This window comes from Elephas maximus, chromosome X (genome assembly GCF_024166365.1).
Source record: "Elephas maximus indicus isolate mEleMax1 chromosome X, mEleMax1 primary haplotype, whole genome shotgun sequence".
Taxonomy (NCBI): Eukaryota; Metazoa; Chordata; class Mammalia; order Proboscidea; family Elephantidae; genus Elephas; species Elephas maximus.
The window spans coordinates 82,531,683-82,549,156 of record NC_064846.1 but is presented as its reverse complement, the minus strand read 5'-3'; positions in this window follow the sequence as shown (position 1 = coordinate 82,549,156).

Genomic DNA, 17,474 nt, shown 5'->3' with positions numbered 1-17,474 from the left:
CTCTTTTTCTACTCTTTAGAAGAGTTTGTAAATAATTTTTGTTTTCTTCCCTAGGTGTTTGAGAGAATTGATTATTGAAGACATCTGGACCTGGAGTTCTCTGTTTCGGTAAATTTTAAATTATTGAGTTAACGTCTTTAATATATATACAATTCAGATTGCTCTATTGCCCCTTGTTTCTACTTGCATGTGTGTTCTTATTCAATGATTTTTTTCTACTTCAGTTTAAATTTTTAAATTTGTGGGCATAAAGCTTTTTATCCTTTTTCATTGCTTTCCACTGTTATTTTTGTTATTTTTCTCCTTCTTCATTCTTTGGCTTTAGTTTGCCTTTCTATTCTAGCTCTTTGTGAAGAATACTTAAATGATAGCTTTTCAGCCTTTCTTCTTTTCTGATATATAAATTTAGGCCATAAACTTTTTCTGAACCACACAAATATTTAAATATTGAATTGTCTTTATCATTCAGTTAAAATATATTCTGATTTTTATGATGATTTATTCTTCAATCCATAGATTGTAATCTTAATTTGGAAATATTTGGGAAACCCTGGTTGCATAGTGGTTAAGAGCTATAGCTGCTAACCAAAAGGTCGGCAGTTCTAATCCACCAGGTGCTCCTTGGAAACCCTATCGGGCAGTTCTACTCTGTCTGATAAAGTCACTGTGAGTTGGAATCGACTAGATGGCAATGTTTTTTTTGGGGGAGGTATTTTTTAGTTATCATTTTTGTCATTGGTTTCTAGATTAATTCAACTGTGGTCAGTGAAGATATTCTCTAGACTTTCAGTTCTCTGAAATTTACTGTGATTTGCTTTATGGCTCAGCATATGATAAATTTTGCTAAATGTGCCATATGCACTTAAAATGAATGTGTATTACACAATTGTTTAGAGTAGTGTCTTTATGGTGTGTCAATTTTTAAAACACATTATTCAAATTTTCTATATCTCCACTTGTTTATTTTGTTTTCTTGGTCTATTAGTTACTAAGATATGTATGCTAAAATCTCCAACTAATATTGTGAGTTTGCTTATTACTACTTTTAGTGCTATAATTTTGCTTTATATATTTTAAAGCTATATAAGTAAAAAAAGTAGATCATACAAATTTGGGGCTGCTATATCTTCCTATGGAATTGCTGGTGGCATAGTGGTTAAGTGCCACGGTTGCTAACCAAAAGGGCGTCAGTTCAAGTCCACCAGGCACTCCTTGGAAATGCTATGGGGCAGTTTTACTCTGTCCTATAGGGTCACTATGAGTCGGAATCTGCTCGACGGCAACAGGCTTGGTTTTTGGTATATCTTCCTATTGGATTGACATTTTACTATTACAAAATGACCTTAGTTATCTTTTTCTTAAAGTCTCCTTTGTTTGACATTGGTACAGCTCCATGAGCTTACAGTTCATTAGTGTGTACACACTATCTCTTTTCCATTCTTTTTGTTTTCATCCCTCTGTGCCCTTATATTTTAGGTGTAACTTTTACAAGAAACACATCATCAGTTTTTTTTTTTTTTATCCACTGAAATATTTTTCTCTTTTACTTTTAATGTAATTACTTTATATTTGGATTTAGATCTGGCATCTTATGATTTGCTATTTGTCCCATATCTGTTTTTGTTATTGCTCCTTTCTTGCTTTCCTTTGTATTAAATATTTTTATTACATTTCCCACTCTGTTATCTTATTAGTTGTACATTCCTTTACAATTCTTTCATGGCTGTCCTTGAGATTACAACACTAAACCTTTGCTTTTTGGAGTTTAGCATAAATTAGTATTTTCACTGCTTACCAGGTAATGCAAGGACTTTACAATACTTTAATTCCATTTACCTCATCCAACTTTTTGACTATGATTACTCTGAATTTTATTTTTAATATATTTCAGATTCAACAGATTATTTTTTGTCATCTTTGTCCATATATTTAAACTCTTTGATACTCTTTATTCACCTTACACTAACTGCACATCATCTTAGGCCATTTTCTCCTGTCTGGAAAATTCTCATTACTATTTCTTTTAATGCTTTCTACTGGCAATAAAATTTTCTCAGTTTTTCTTTGTTTAAACATGTTCATATTCCCAGCAATTTAAATACGGTCCATTGGGTTACATGCTATTAAGTTCCACAGTTTTGGAACTATAGCTGTTTTACTCAGCATCATAACTAGCAGATGCTGCATATTTAATAAATAAGGACATACCTCATTTTATTGCACTCTGCAGATAATGAGTTTTTACAAATTGAAGGTTTGTGGCAACACTGTGTCAAGCAAGTCTATCAGCACCATTTTTCCAACAGCATGTGCTCACTTTGTGACACTGTATCACATTTTGGTAACCCTCATAATCTTTCAAACTTTTTCATTACTATCATATCTGTTTGGTGATATGTGATGTTGCTATTGTAATTGTTTTGGGGTGTAATGAACCATGCCCATATAAGATGGCCAACTTAATCAACAAATGTTGTGCATGTTCTGACTGCTCCACTGACTGGCAATTCTTCCATCTGTCTCCCTCTCCTTGGGCCTCCCTAATCCCTAAGACCTGACAATATTGAAATTAGGTCAATTAATAACTCTGCAATAGCCTCTAAATGTTCAAGTGAAAGGAAAAGTTGTACGTCTCTCACTTTAAATTAAAAGCTACAAATGATGAAATTTAGTGAGGAAGGCATGTCAAAAACTGAGACAGGCCAAAATCTAGGCCTCTGGCACCAAACCATTAGCCAGGTTGTGAATGCAAAGGAAAAATTCTTGAAGGAAATTAAAAGTGCTACTCCAGTGAACACACAAATGATAAGAAAGTGAAACAGTCTTATGACTGACATGGAGAAAGTTTTCTGAATAGATGATCAAACCAGCCACAACATTCTCTTAAGCAAAAGCCTAATTCAGAGCAAGACCCTAACTTTCTTCAATTCTATGGAAGCGGAGAGAGGTGAGGAAGCTGCAGAAGAAAGGTTTGAAGTTAGCAAGGTTGTTTTATAAGGTTTAAGGAAAGAAGCCCACTCCATACATAAAAGTGCAATATGAAGCAACAAGTGCTGATGTAGAAGCTGCAGCAGGTTATCCAGAAGATCTAGCTAAGATAATTGATGAAGGTGGGTACACTAAACAACAGATTTTCAATGTAGACTCAACAGCCTTATACTGGAAGAAGATGCCATCTAGGGCTTTCATAGCTAGAGAGACATCAGTGCCTGGCTTCACAGCTTCAAAGGACAGGCTGACTCTCTTGATAGGGGCTAATGCAGCTGGTGACTTAAGCTGAAGCCAATACTCATTTGCTATTCCAAAAATCCTAGGACGCTTAAGAATTATGCTAAATCTACTTTGCCTGTGCTCTATAAATGGAACAACAAAGCCTGGATGACAGTACATCTGTTTACAACATGGTTTACTGAACATTTAAACCCACTCTTGAGACCTACTGCTCAGAAAAAAAGATTCATTTCAAAATATTACTGCTCAAATGCCAGGATGTGGAATCAAGATGGCAGAGTAGTCAGACAATTCTGGTGATCCCTCTTACAAAAAAGACCCGAGAAAACAAGTGAAACGATTATATATATGACAAACTAGGAGCCCGGAGCATCAAAGGCAAAGCTAGAAAATGAACAGAGCAGCAGGGAGAGAGAGACAGTTCAGAAATGGTGAGCAGTTGCCGAACCTCATGCAGTGGGAACACTCAGGCATGATTTCCTGGAGTGGCCACAGCAGGGCTGGGGTAGCATTCCAGATGAGGTTTCCTCAGGGAGAGACAGCAATCCACATACGTACTCACACCTCTGAGACCAGATACGAATGGCGCTATAGGCAAAAGCTACGTACCTGTGTTTATTTTGCAGTGCCCCCAGGCCCAAAGCCAGTTTCGTTGGCTGTTGATTTCCCTGGGCCTTAGATAGGTCCTACAGTGCACCCTGAGCCATTCTCCCAGCCTTGGAGAAGTAATAAATTCACAATTGGGGGAAAAGATAATCTGCCAGCTCCACTAAGCTGGGGAGCTCAGGACCAAAGAGGTTCCTGTCTAGGCACAAACGGTCCTCAGAATTTGAATACCTTTCCCCCTGCATAAGCCTCCGTGGCCCCATTTCAGGAGATTAGTCCCTTGTTAGCAGACTGCAACTATTTCAATTATATGGTGGAGAGGTGGGTTTTTGATGTTTGACACTGCTTTGCCTATTATACAGGGTCCTCACCTACCCACATCAGGGGCCTAAGGACTGCTGGCTCTGCCTACACCACCTAGCCACCTGTGACAGGAGTTCAATTATAGGTGGTACCTCCCAGTCCTTACAACCTGTGCACTCTAGGGAACGGAGATGCACTTTCCTCACAGACACTCAGGGGATGGTTGTCATCCCCCTGTCTTGTTCAGAGTGTGACCCCCTGCTGCAGTAGGATACCTGTGCATACACCAATCACCTCTGCTGTTCTAAGGCTATAGGACAGAGCTTGTAACATACACTTGATGACCAACTACCTGACACTTGAGCTAAATCCATACAAGAAAAGGGAATGGACTCCCAGGCTCATATACCTGGAAACAGCTCTCGCCATCTGGTGACAGCATGGTAGAGCTTCAAAGGTGAAAATAATCAAGCTAGCTCACCAAAGAAACCTATCTGGGCATGTCAAAAGAAAACAAAGCAAGAAGCTAGGATATACTAAGCAAACATAGAATAAATTAATACGATAACTTATAGATGGCTCAACAGTCAATACCAAATCTCATAAAGAAGCAGACCACATCAAAAAGTTCTCAAAACAAAGAATCAAGGAATCCTCCAGATGAAGGTGCCTTCCTGGAATTACCAGGTGTAGAATGCAAAAGATTAATATACAGAACTCTTCAAGACATCAAGAACAACATCAGGCAAAATGCAGAACAAACCAAGGAACACACAGATAAATCTGTTGAAGAAATTAAAAAGGTTATTCAAGAGGATAATGAAAAATTTAATAGGCTGCAAGACTCCATACAGAGAAAGCAATCAGAAATTCAGAAGATTAACAACAGAATTCCAGAATTAGACAACTCTATAAAAAGTCAAAGCAGCAGGATTGAGGAAATGGAAAGAAGAATTACAGAGAATGAAGTTAAAACACTTGGCACCAATATATTCCCCAAAAATCAGAAAAAAAAGAATTAAAAAAAATGAAGAAACCCTAAGAATCACGTGGGACTCTATCAAGAAAAATAACGTATGAGTGATTGGAGTTCTAGAACACGGAGGGATAACAAAAAATACACAGAGAATTGCTGAAAATTTGTTGGCAGAAAACTTCCCTGATATCGTGAAAGATGAGAAGACATCTATCCTAGATGCTCGTCGAGCTTCATATAAGGTAGGTCTCAAAAGAGAGACACCAAGACATATCAAACTTGCCAAAATCAAAGATAAAGAGAGAATTTTAAGAGGAGCTAGGGATAAACACAAAATCACCTACAAAGGAGAGTCAATTAGAATAAGCTTGGACTACTCAGCAGAAACCATGCAGGCAAGAAGGCAATGGGATGACTTTTATAGAGCACTGAAGGTAAAAAAATCCCAGCCAAAAAAATTGCCACTAAAACTATTCCTCAAATATGAAGGTGAAATTTGGACTTCTCCAGATAAACAGAAGTTTAGGGAATTTGTAAAAACCAAGCTAAAATTACAAGAAATACTAAAGGGAGATCTCTGGTTAGAAAATTAATGCTATCAGGCACCAACCCAAGACTAGAACACAGAACAGAGTAACCAGATGTCAACCCAGATAGGGAAATGAGAAAAAATAAGTCAAGATTAAAAAAAAACACTCAAAACAGGGAAACAGCAATGTCATTCTGTAAAAGATGACAATATTAAAAAAATAAAGAAGGACTAAAAAACATAGTCATAGATCTTTCATATGAAGAAGAACTCAAGGTGATATAAAGAAATAAAAATTAGATTTAAATGTAGAAAAATAGGGGTAAAAATTAAGGTAACTGCAAAGGAGACTAACAATCCTACTCATCAAAATTAAACACAAGAAAAAAAAAGACTTAGCAAAAACAAAATCAACAACAAATAAGTGGAAAAGGCAATATACAAAGAAAAACTACTCAGCACAAAAAATTAAGTGGGAAAAAGAAACTGTTAACAACACACAAAACAAACACATCAAAATGACAGCACTAAGCTCATAACCCAGTCCATAATTACACTGAATGCAAATGAACTAAATGCACCGATAAAGACACAGAGAGAGGCAGAATGGATAAAAAACACGATCTGTCTATATACTGCCTACAAGTGACAAACCTTAGAATTAAAGACACAAACAAAAACTGAAAGGATGGAAAAAATATATCAAGCAAACAACAATCAAAAAAGAGCAGGACTGGCAATATTAATTTCTGAAGAAATAGAGTTTAAAGTTAAATCCATCGTAAAGGATAAGGAAGGACACAATATAATGATTAAAGGGGCAATATACCAGGAGGATATAACCATATTAAATATTGATGTATGAAATGACAGGGCTTCAAGACACATAAAACAATCAACATTGAAAAGTGAGATAGACAGCTCCACAATTCTAGTAGGAGACTTCAACACACCACTTTCTGTGAAGGACAGGACATGAAGAAAGAAGCTCAGTTAAGACATAGAAGACCTAAATGCCACAATCAAACAACTTGACCTCATAGACATATACAGAACACCCCACCCAACAGCAGCCAAGTATACTTTCTTTTCCAGTGCACATGGAACATTCTCAAGAATAGACCACATACTAGGTCATAAAACAAGCCTTAGCAGAATCCAAAACATTGAAATATTACAAAGTATCTTCTCTGACCATAAGACCATAAAAGTAGAAATCAATAAAATAGAAAGCAGGGAAAAGAAATCAAACACTTGGAAACTGAACAATACCCTGCTCAAAAAAGACTAGGTTATACAAGACATTAAGGATGGAATAAAGAAATTCATAGAATCTAACATAGGGTCTCTATGAGTCAGAATCGACTCGACGGCGCTGGGTTTGTTTTTTTTTTTTGTTTTAATGAGAATGAAAACACTTCCTATCAGAAATTTTGGGACACAGCTAAAGCAGTGCTCACAGATCAATTTATATCAATAAATGCACACATCCAAAAAGAAGAAAGGGCCAAAATCAAAGAATTATCCCTACAACTTGAACAAATAGAAAGACAGCAACAAAAGAAACCCTCAGGCACCAGAAGAAAGCAAATAATAAAAATTAGAGCAGAATTAAATGAAATAGAGAAGAGAAAAAATAATTGAAAGAGTTAACAAGACCAAAAGCTGGTTCTTTGAAAAATTAACAAAATTGATAAACCACTGGCCAAAATGACAAAAGAAAATCAGGAGAGGAAGCACGTAACCCAAAGAAGAAATGAGATGGGTGATATTACAACAGACCCAAGTGAAATTAAAACAATCATATCAGATTCATACAAAAAATTGTGCTCCAGCAAATTTGCAAACCTAAAAGAAATGGATGAATTTCTAGAAACACTCTAAGTACATAATCTAACACAGAGAAAGAACAATGATATAAACCCTTAACAAAAGAAGAGATTGAAAAGGTCATTAAAAAACTCCCAACAACAACAAAAAAAGTCCTGGCCCAGACGGCTTCACTGGAGAGTTCTACAAAAGTTTAAGGAAGAGTAAACACCACTACTACTAAAGGTAGTTCAGAGCATTGAAAAGGATGGAATACTCCCAAACTCATTCTATGAAGCCAGAATATCAAAACCAGGTAAAGACACCTAAAAAAAAAAATTACAAACCTATATCCCTCATGAACTTAGACGCAAAAATCCTCAACAAAATTCTAGCTAATAAAATTCAACAACATATCAAAAAAATACTTCACCATGACCAAGTGGGATTCATACAAGGTATGCAGGGATGGTTCAACATTAGAAAAACAATCATTGCAACCCATCATGTAAATAAAACAAAAGACAAGAACCACATGATCTGATCAATTGATTCAGAAAAGGCATTTAACTAAGTCCAAAACCCAGTCATGGTAAAAGCTCTCAGCAAAATAGGAAGAGAAGGAAAATTTCTCAGTGTGATAAAGGGCATTTATACAAAACCAACAGCCAACATCATCCTAAATGGAGAGAGCCTGAAAGCATTCCCCTTGAGAATGGGAACCAGACATGGATGCCCTTTATCACCACTCTTATTCAACATTGTGCTGGAGGTCCTAGCCAGAGCAATTAGTCTGGATAAAGAAACAAAGGGCATCCAGATTGGTAAGGAAGAAGTAAAATGATCTCTATTTGCAGATGACATGATCTTATACACAGAAAACCCTAAAGAATCTTCAAGAAAACTACTGAAACTAATAGAAGAATTCAGCAGAGAATCAGGATAAACGATAAAATACAAAAATCAGTTGGATTCCTCTACACCAACAAAGACAACATCGAAGAGGAAATCACCAAATCCTTACCACTTACAGTAGCCTCGAAGAAGATAAAATACTTAGGAATAAATCTAACCACAGAAGTAAAAGACCTATACAAAGGAAACTACGAGAACCCAAGAAGCCTACATAAGTGGCAAAACATACCTTTCTCATGGATAGGAAGACTCAATATTGTGAAAATATCTATTCTACCAAAAGAAATCTATAAATACAATGCAATTCAGATCCAAATTCCAATGACATTTTTTAATGAGATGGAGAAACAAATCACCAACTTCATATGGAAGGAAAAGAGGCCCCAGATAAGGAAAGCATTACTGAAAAAGTAGAACAAAGTCGGAGGCCTCCCACTACCTGATTTTAGAACCTACTATACAGCCACAATAGTCAAAACAGCCTGGTACTGGTACAAGAACGGATACATAGACCAGTGGAGTTGAATTGAGAACCCTGACATAAACCCACCCACACATGAGCAGCTGATATTTGACAAAAGTCCAAAGCCTATTAATTGGGGGAAAAGATAGTCTCTTTAACAAATGGTGCTGGCATAAGTGGATATCCATTTGCAAAAAAAGGAAACAACACTCATACCTCACACCATGCAGAAAAACTAACTCAAAATGGATCAAAGACCTATATATAAAATTTGAAACAATAAAGATCATGGAAGAAAAAATAGGGATAATGTTAGGAGCCCTAATACATGACATAAAGAGTATACAGAACATTACTAACAATGCTCAAACACCAGAAGAGAAACTAGGTAACTGGGAGCTCATAAAAATCAAACACCGATGCTCATCCAAAGACTTCACTAAAAGAGTAAAAAGACTACCTACAGACTGGGAAAAAGTTTTTAGCTATGACATTTCTGTTCAGCATCGGATCTCTAAAATCTATATGATACTGCAAAACCTCAACAACACAAATAACCCAATTAAAAAAATGGGCAAAGGATATGAATAGGCACTTCACTAAAGAAGACATTCAGGTAGCCAACAGATAATGAGGAAATGCTCACGATCATTAGCCATTAGAGAAATGTAAATCAAAACTACAATGAGATACCATCTCACTCCAACAAGGCTGGCCTTAATCCAAAAAACACAAAATAATAAATGTTGGAGAGGTTGTAGCAGCAGTAGCACTTAACCACTACACCACCAGGGTTTCCAATCCACCAGGCGCTCCTTGGAAACTCTATGGGGCAGTTCTACTCTGTCCTATAGGGTCGCTATGAGTCGGAATCGACTCAACAATGCTGGGTTTGGTTTGGTTTTTGGTTTTGGAGAGGTTGTAGACAGACTGGAACACTTATATACTGCTGGTGGGAATGTAAAATGGTACCACCACTTTGGATATCGATTTGGCACTTCCTTGAAAAGTGAGAAATACAAATACCACAAAAACCAAAAAAATCAAACCCAGTGCCCTCAAGTCGATTCTGACTCACAGCGACCCTACAGGACAGGGTAGAACTGCCCCATAGAGTTTCCAAGGAGTGCCTGGCAGATTCAAGCTGCCGACCCTTTGGTTAGCAGTCGTAGCACTTAACCAGTATGCCACCAGGGTTTCCAGAACTACCAATATGATCCAGCAATCTCACTCCTTGGAATATACCCTAGAAAAATATCCTTTACATGAACGGATATATCCACACTCATGTTTGTTGCAGCATTGTTTATACTAGCAAAAACATGGATGCGACCAAGGTCCCCATCAACAGATGAATGGATAAATAAATTATAATATGTTCACACAGTGGAATACTATGCATAGAAAAAGAACAATGATGAATCGGTGAAACATTTAGAAAGTAGGAATCTGAAAGGCATTATGCTAAGTGAAATTAGTCAGTTGCAAAAGGACAAATATTGTATGACACCACTATTATAAGAATTCAAGAAATAGTTTAAACATAGAAGAAAACATTTGTGGTGGTTACGAGAGGAGTGAGGGAGGGAGGGAGAGGGATATTCACTAATTAGATAGTAGACAAGAACTATTTTAGGTGAAGGAAACTAAAACACACAGTATAGAAGAGGTCAGCACAACTGGACTAAACCATAAGCAAAGAAGATTCCTGAATAAACTGAATGTTTCGAAGGCCAGCGTAGCAGGGGTGGGGGTTTGGGGACCTTGGTTTCAGGGGATATCTAGGTCAATTGGCATAATAAAATCTATTAAGAAAACATTTTGCATCCCACTTTGGTGAGTGGCATCTGGGGTCTTAAACGCTAGCAAGCGGCCATCTAAAATGCATCAATTGTCCTTAACCCACCTGGAGCAAAGAAGAATGAAGAACACCAAAGACACAAGATAATTATGAGCCCAAGAGTCAGAAAGGGCCACATAAATCAGAGACTACATCAGCCTGAAGCCAGAAGAACTAGATGGTGCCCAGCTACAACTGATGACTGTCCTGACAGGGAACACAACAGAGAATCCCTGAGGGAGGAGAGCAGTGGGATGCAGACCTCAAATTCTCATAAAAAGACCAGACTTAATGGTCTGACTGAAATTGGAAGGACCCCAGAAGTCATGGTCCCCAGACGTTCTGTTTGCCCAAGACTGGAACCATTTCCAAAGCCAACTCTTTAGACAGAGATTGGACTGGACTATAAGACAGAAAATGATACTGGTGAGGAGTGAGCTTCTTGGCTCAAGTAGACACATGAGACTATGTGGGCAGCTCCTGTCTGGAGGGAGGATGAGATGGCAGAGGGGAATGGAGGCTGGCTGCATGGACATGGGAATACAGGGTGGAGAGAAGGAGTGTGCTGTCTCATTAGGGTGAGAGCAACCAGGAATATATAGCAAGGTGTATATAAATTTTTGTATGACAGACTGACTTGACTTGTAAAGTTTCACTTAAAGCAGAATAAAATTTTTTTTAATTAAAAAAAATTACTACTTATTGACAATGTACCTGGTCACCCAAGAGCTCTGATAGAGATGCATAAGGAGATTAATGTTGTTTTCACACCTAATAACACAACATCCACTCTGTAGCCCATGGATTGAGGAATAAATTCGACTATCAAGTCTTATTATTTAAGAAATACATTTTGTAAGGCTATAGCTGCCATAGATAAGTGATTCTTCTTACGGATCTGGGCAAGGTAAATTGAAAACCTCCTGGAAAGGATTCACTGTTCTAGATGCCATTAAGAACATTCATGAGTCATGGGAGGAGGTCAAAATATCAGCATTAACAGGAATTTGGAAAAAGTTGATTCCAACCCTCGTGGATGACTTTGAGGGGTACAAGACTTCAGTGGAGAAAGTAACCACATATGTGGTGAAAATAGCAAGAGAAGTAGAATTAGAAGTGGGACCTGAAGATGTGATTGAATTGCTGCAATCTCATGGTAAGAATTTAACGACCAAGGAGTTGCTTCTTAGAGATGAGCAAAGAAAGTGGTTTCTTGCAATAAAATCTACTCCTTGTTAAGATGTTGTGAAGATGGTTGAAACGACTTCAAAGGACTTAGAATATTACATAAACTTAGTTGATAAGGCAGCAGCAGGGTTTGAGAGGATTGACTTCAATTTTGAAAGAAGTTCTATTGTGGTTGCTACAGAGAAATCTTTCATGAAAGGAAGAGTCAATCGATGCAGCAAACTTCATTAGTCACCATATCCTTTAAAAACCAGTCAGTAGCCATCAACATCAAGGGAAGACCCTCCACCAGCAAAAAGATTATGACTTGCTGAAGGCTCAGAGGTTGGTTAGCAATCTTTAGCAATGAAGTATTTTTCAATTAAGATGCTTACATTATTTTTTAGACATAATGTTATTGCACACTTAATAGACTACAGTATTAGTGTAAACGTAACTTTTATATACACTGGGAAACCAAAAAATTAATGCAACTCACTTTATTGCCATTTTGGATTTATTTTGGCCTGGAACCGAACCTGCAACATCTCCAAGGTATGTATGTATTTGCTAAATGAATAAATGAAGCAGTGAAAAAAAAAGCCTATTTCATCTTCATTTTTTAAATATATTTTTTTCCATTTTTTTATTGTACTTTAGATGAGAGTTTACATAACAAACCAGCTTCTCATTAAACAGTTAGTACACATATTGTTTTATGACATTTGTTAACAACACCATGACATGCCAACATTCTTCCTTCTTGACCTTGGGTTCCCTATTACCAGCTCCCCGACCCCACTTGCCTTCTAGTCCTCGCCCCTGGGCTGGTGTGACCCTTTAGTCTCGTTTTGTTTTATGGGCCTGTCTAATCTTTGGATGAAGGGTGAACCTCAGGAGTGACTTCATTATTAAGCTAAAATGCTAAGTAAGTCTAGTCTTTTTTGTGAGTTAGAACTTTGTACTACATTTTTCTCCAGTTCTGTCCAGGACCCTCTATCATGATCTTTGTCAGAGCAGTCAGTGGTGGTAGCCAGGCTCCATCTACTTGTACTGGACTCAGTCTGCTGGAGGCCATGGTAGTTGTGGTCCATTAGTTCTTTGGACTAATCTTCCCCTTGTATCTTTAGTTTTCTTCATTTTTCCTTATTCCTGAAGAGGTGAGACCAGTGGGGTATCTTAGATGGCTGCCCACAGGATTTTAAGACCCCAGACGCTACTCACCAAAGTAGAATGTAGAACATTTTCCTTATCAACTATGTTATGCCAATTGAGCTAGATGTTCCCCAAACCCATGGTCCCCACAGCCCTCAGCCTGACAATTCGGTCCCTCAGGGAGGCTGGATGTGTCTATGGAGCTTCCATGACCTTGCCTTGTACAAGCTGTGCTGGCTTCCCTAGTATTGTGTACTGTCTTACCCTACACCAAAGTTACTCCTTATCTATTGTCAATTTAGTGTTTTTCCATCCCCCCTTCCCTCCCTCATAACCATAAAAGATTGGATTTTTTTAATGATTTTTATTGTGCTTTAAGTGGAAGTTTACAAATCAAGTCAGTCTCTCACACAAAAACCCATATACACCTTGCTACACACTCTTACTCTCTCCCTAATGAGACATCCCACTGTCTCCCTCCACTCTCTCTTTTCGTGTCCATTTCTCCAGCTTCTAACCCCCTCCACCCTCTCATCTCCCCTCCAGGTAGGAGATGCCAACATAGTCTCAAGTGTCCACCTGATTCAAGAAGTTCACTCCTCACCAGCATCCCTCTCCAACCCATTGTCCAGACCAATCCATGTCTGAAGAGTTGGCTTCGGGAATGATTCCCGTCCTGGGCCAACAGAAGGTCTGGAGGCCATGACCACCAGGGTTCTTCTAGTCTCAGTCAGACCATTAAGTCTGGCCTTATAACAATTTGGGGTCTGCATCCCACTGCTCTCCTGCTCCCTCAGGGGTTCTCTGTTGTGTTCCCTGTCAGGGCAGTCATCGGTTGTAGCCGGGCATCATCTAGTTCTTCTGGTCTCAGGATGATATAGTCTCTGGTTCATGTGTCCCTTTCTGTCTCTTGGGCTCATAATTGCCTTGTGTCCTTAGTGTTCATTCTCCTTTGATCCAGGTGGGTTGAGACCAAGTGATGCATCTTAGATGGCTGCTTGCTAGCAATTAAGACCCCAGACACCACTCTTCAAAGTGGGATGCAGAATTTTTTCTTAATAGATTTTATTATGCAAATTGACTTAGATGTTCCCTGAAACCATGGTCCCCAGACCCCTGCCCCTGCTACACTGGCCTTCAAAGCATTCAGTTTATTCAGGAAACTTCTTTGCTTTTGGTTTAGTCCAATTGTGCTGACCTCCCCTGTATTGTGTGCTGTCTTTCCCTTCACCTAAAGTAGTTCCTATCTACTATCTAATTAGTGAAGGCCCCTCTCCCACCTCCCCTCTCTCCCCCTCTCGTAACCCCAAAAGAATGTTTTCTTCTCAGTTTAAACTATTTCTCAAGTTTTTATAATAATGGTCTTATACAATATTTGTCCTTTTGCAACTGACTAATTTCACTCAACATAATGCCTTCCAGGTTCCTCCATGTTATGAAATGTTTCACAGATTCGTCACTGTTCTTTATCGATGCATAATATTCCATTGTGTGATTATACCATTTTTTTTTTATCCATTCATCCATTGATGGGCACCTTGGTTGTTTCCATCTTTTTGCTATTGTAAACAGTGCTGCAATAAACATGGGTGTGCATATATCTGTTTCTGTAAAGGCTCTTATTTCTCTAGAATATATTCCAAGGAGTGGGGTTGCTGGATCCTATGATAGTTCTATTTCTAGCTTTTAAGGAAGTGCCAAATTGATCTCCAAACTGGTTGTACATTCCCACCAGCAGTGTAGAAGTGTTCCAATCTCTCCACAGCCTCTCCAACATTTATTATTTTGTGTTTTTTGGATTAATGCCAGCCTTGTTGGAGTGAGATGAAATCTCATTGTAGTTTTGATCTGCATTTCTCTAATGGTTAATGATTGTGAACATTTCCTCATGTATCTGTTAGCTACCTGAATGTCTTCTTTAGTGAAGTGTCTATTCATATCTTTTGCCCATTTTTTAATTGGGTTATTCGTCTTTTTGCAGTTGAGTTTTTGCAGTATCATGTAGATTTTAGAGATCAGGTGCTGATCAAAAAGGTCATAGCTAAAACCTTTTTCCCAGTCTGTAACATAACACCTAGTATCTGTAGGTAGTCTTTTTACTCTTTTGGTGAAGTCTTTGGATGACCATAGGTGTTTGATTTTTAGGATCTCCCACTTATCTAGTTTTTCTTCTACATTCTTTGTAATGTTTTGTATACTCTTTATGTCATGTATTAGGGCTCATAACGTTGTCCTTATTTTTTCTTCCATGATCTTTATTGTTTTAGATTTTATATTTAGGTCTTTGATCCATTTTGAGTTAGTTTTTGTGACTGGAGTGAGGTGTGGGTCTTGTTACTTTTTTTTGCAGATGGATATCCAGTTATACCAGCACCATTTGTTAAAAAGACTGTCTTTCCCCCATTTAACTGTTTTGGGGCCTTTGTCAAATATCAACTGCTTTTTTTAATGTATAGGTATATAGCTGGATTTATGTCTGGATTCTCAATTCTTTTCCATTGGTCCATGTATCTGTTGTTGTACCAGTACCAGGCTGTTTTGACAACTGTGGCGGTATAATAGGTTCTAAAATCAGGTAAAGTAAGGCCTCCCACTTTGTTCTTCTTTTTCAGTAATGCCTTATTTATCCGAGGTTTCTTTCCCTTCCATATGAAGTTCTTTTTGTTGGTGTAGAGGAATCCAACTGATTTTTGTATGTTTATCTTGTATCCCGATACTCTGCTGAACTCTTCTATTAGTTTCAGTAGTTTTCTGCAGGGTTCCTTAGGGTTTTCTGTGTATAAGACCATGTCATCTGCAAATAGAGATACTTTGACTTCTGCCTTGCCAATCTGGATGCACTTTCTTTCTTTATCTAGCCTAATTGCTCTGGCAAGGACTTCCAGCACAATGTTGAAGAAGAGTGGTGATAAAGGGCATCCCTGTCTGATTCCCGATCTCAGTGAGAATGTTTTCAGGCTCTGTCCATTTAGGGTGATCTTGGCTGTTGGCTTTGCATAAATGCCCTTATTATGTTGAGGAATTTTCCTTCTATTCCTATTTTGCTGAGAGTTTTTATCATGAATGAGTTTGAAATTTGTCAAATGCCTTTTCTGCATCAATTGATAAAAATCATATGATTCTTGTCTTTTGTTTTATTTATGTGGTGGATTACATTAATTGTTTTTCTAATGTTGAACCATCTCTGCATACCTTGTATGAATCCCACTTGGTCATGGTGAATTATTTTTTTTGATATGTTGTTGAATTCTATTGGCTAGAATTTTGTTGAGGATTTTTGCATCTACCTTCATGAGGGATATGGGGTCTATAATTTTCTTTTCTTGTGGTGTCTTCACCTGGTTTTGGTATCAGGGATATGGTGGCTTCCAAGAATGAGTTTGGTAGTATTTCATCCTTTTCTGTGCTCTGAACTACCTTTAGTAGTAGTGGTGTTAACGGTTCTCTGAAAGTTTGGTAGAACTCTGCTGTGAAGCGGTCAGGACCAAGGCTTTTTTTTGTTGGGAGTTTTTTGATTACCTTTTCAATCTCTTCTTTTGTTATGGGTCTATTTAGTTGTTTTACCTCTATTTGTGTTAGTTTAGGTAGATAGTGTGTTTCTAGGAATTCATCCATTTCTTCTAGGTTTTCAAATTTGTTTGAGTATAATTTTTCATAGTAATCTGATATGATCCTTTTAATTTCAGTTGGGTCTGTTGTAATATCGCCCCTCTCATTTCTTATTTGGGTTATCTGCTTCCTCTCCTGTTTTTCTTTTGTCAGTTTGGCCAGTGGTTTATCAATTTTGTTGATTTTTTCAAAAAACCAGCTTTTGGTCTTGTTAATTCTTTCAGTTCTTTTTCTGTTTTCTATTTCATTTAGTTCAGCTCTAACTTTTATTATTCGTTTTCTTCTGGTGCCTGTGGGCTTCTTTTGTTGCTCTCTTTCTTTTTGTTCAAGCTGTAGGGATAATTCTTTGATTTTGGCCCTTTCTTCATTTTGGATGTGTGCATTTATTGATATAAATTGGCCTCTGAGCACCGCTTTTGCTGTGTCCCAAAGTTTTGATAGACGGTGTTTTCATTCTCATTGGATTATCTGAATTTCTTTATTCCATCCTTAATGTCTTCTATAATCCAGTCTTTTTGGGGCAGGGTATTATTCAGTTTCCAAGTGTTTGATTTCTTTTCCCTTCTTCTCCTGTTATTGATTTCCATTTTTATGACCTTATGGTCAGAGAAGATACTTTGTAATATTTCAATGTTTTGGATTCTGCTAAGAAAGATTCTTTCTTTTTGTGTGTAAACTTTTTCATGAATTTTTATAGTAGTGGTCTCATACAATATTTGTCCTTTTGTGATTGACTTATTCGCTCAGCATGATGCCCTCCAGACTCATCTATGTTGTGACATGCTTCGCAGATTCATCATTATTCTTTATTGTTGCATAGTACTCCATTGTGTGTAGGTACCGTAGTTTGTTCATCCATTCATCTGTTGAT